The sequence below is a fragment of the Gavialis gangeticus genome, unplaced genomic scaffold (assembly GCF_001723915.1).
Source record: "Gavialis gangeticus isolate Ggan-Ray unplaced genomic scaffold, GavGan_comp1, whole genome shotgun sequence".
NCBI classification, from domain to species: Eukaryota; Metazoa; Chordata; order Crocodylia; family Gavialidae; genus Gavialis; species Gavialis gangeticus.
In genome coordinates, this window is record NW_017729031.1 from 86,293,288 (window position 1) to 86,295,888 (window position 2,601).

Here is a 2,601-nt window from a genome sequence, read left to right on the forward strand (position 1 = left end):
AAGCAGCTGCTGTGGTTTAGGCTACCTGGGGTCAGGGCCTCAGCTACAGCTGCTGCTTACCCCTGCGCCTCTTTTCCAGCTCCCCACCAATGCACTTTCTGCTCCCCTGCTTGCCCCTCTTCCTCCCCAACCTTACCTTTGCTCCACACCAGCAGGCTCCATCCATGCTGTAGCCTGGACTAGGCAGGAGGCAGAAGTAGCAGGGAGGCAGACCCAAACAGGGGGCAAGCTGCTTGACTTCCCTACACCACCTGTTGTCCCCTTGCAAGCAGTGCAGGATATATAAATTTTTCATTTATAGAATCTAATTAAGGGGAGTTCATCTCGTATACAGGGTTGTCTTGAATTCAAGTAAATATGGTACTTTACTTAACTGGATCCCAGGCTTGGGGAAGAGTTACTCGCATTCTTTGCTCTTTCACATTAGGGCACTATGATGGCTTTTAAAAAAATACTGCAGCTGCTGAAACCAACACTAAACTTGCACACACTTTTGGTTAAAATTCTGCATCATCCAAAACAAACCAGGTTTATCTCCCAAACTAACCTTGTGTGACCTTAATCTGCTCTACAAAAAAAAGCCCAATGTCCTGCCAACTTGACAACTGAGATTGGTTAACTCACAACCTGAAGATGAGAGTAATTCAGATAAACAGCAGCTATTCAGACTCATCTAACAATTTAAACAATGCTGAGGACCATTTTCCATGCTGTATTACAAGTCCCAACAGCAACCATATGTATGAGGGGCAAAAGGAGATACGTACATGTCTTTTATTTTTCAATTAAAAGAGAACCAAGAATCCATCAATGTATAAAGTTTTATAATTACTAACACATGAACAGTGATGATACAATGTCATCTATTTCTAGCATTCCCATTCTATTAGATTAATATCAGAACTGAACAAAGATCCACCAGAACTCAGAACACTGATATGCTTAAATCCTTGAGATTAGTTGGAAACAAAATACACACTATTAGGAGTTTACAGAGAATGCAGAATCATATCAAAGTCAGGAATGTCTTATTAGTATTGTCTAATTCCATCAACCTTTTTCACAAAGCAAATGTTAATTTTCATTTTTTAAAACAGTCACTGCACTCACTGAAGATCAAGCCAGATCTATCCATTAATACATTTATCCTGTCAGGGCAGGATTTTATCTTGATCTGGTCTCTTCTTGGTAACTTCTAAAGGAAGTTACTCCAGCTAGAAAAGAGGTTTTAATTAAAATACATATTCCATGTTTTATGGCAAAAACAAGCTCAGAAGTGAATAAGGAATGTCAAACTTGTTGAGTCCTCAAAAACATGGGCAGAACAGCAACACTTCTACCCATGAGCAAATTATAAACATACTCTATGGGTGCAAACAGACATAGCCCTTGTGCTTCAATAAAAATTTTTTATAGCTGCATAATTTGCAAGTAAACAGACATCCCTGTCCCTTGTCATGCTCCAACTGCCTCAAAATGTTTGTGAGACCAATGTAGTTACTGCTTGTGATGCCTTGTAATAGAGGATGTCTCAGTTTCTCTGCAGGGGGATTCCTAGGGCATAAATTTCATGCTGCTGCACCCTAACCCTGCTGAGGGACATTCAGGGCACATTTCAAGATGCTTTGCTCAACCCTGTCAGGGGATTCATAGGGTGTGCGTCTGCAATTTGGGAGAATCTCCTGCTTACATGGGTTGGCACAGGGCGCAGCGTGGAACACATGGCCAAGGAATCCTCTGCAGGCAAGGGAATGGCCATGGGGTTCAGACACATGTCCAAGACTGGGGCGTAGCACTCAAGGCAAGATTGGACCCCAGAAGTCCCAAGGGTGGCAGGGACTCGACCCTGCAGGACATCAACCCTGGAGATGTTGGTTTCTGCTGATCAATTGGTTCAGCTGTGCTGGGACACATCAACAACAAAAAATGACACCTTTCTGAAATGTAAGGGACCCTAATTACAAGATGCTAGGCAACTTTTCCTGGCATGCAATATCTACAATTTTGCATTCAGTCAGAGAAAAACTGTTTTTAAAGGGCACAAACTGGCTTTTCACATTTGCAGGGCACTTGGGATGCCAGGAATTCCACATCTTGTGCCCTTGAGCAGAGGAGTGGAAACATAAGTTTTAGTTTATGAACAATGCTAACATGCATTACATTATCAGCTCAAGTGTGCCAAGGTCTAATAAAATATCTTGCAAGCTTGCTATTTTCAGAAGTGGAGCCAGTGTCACTGATCACAATGTGCAATGTCAAATCAATAGTTATGTGTTGTACCAAAATCCAGTGTGCGCATTAATATTTATAAGCATTTCTTCCATGCAACTGCTAGGAAAGTTTGTCTATTCCATCGGGACATTCCATAAGGACTACTTGTACACTCTTGATATTTGATAGATGCTTCCCTGGCATACACAGTTTATTAACTCTATACTAGGATTCATTATCAGGTCTCTTAAGATCCACTGAACTCCCAACATACCATGGCATTGAAGGCCAAAGGTTGGCTACATGCTCAATAATCAGCGTTTACATTTATTTTGCTTTTTGACCAATATCTTCTTGCCCTTTTTTTTTTTTTTTTTTTTTTTTTTTTCC

The 2,601-nt window shown here is 41.2% G+C and overlaps 1 protein-coding gene across 9 annotated transcripts in view; it reads right to left on the reverse strand.

Annotated features, from left to right (window-relative positions):
* The window catches only part of LRRFIP1 (LRR binding FLII interacting protein 1), a 249,245-nt gene that overhangs the window by 43,587 nt on the left and 203,057 nt on the right, over positions 1-2,601 (reverse strand). The gene's annotated exons all lie outside the window — the stretch shown is intronic.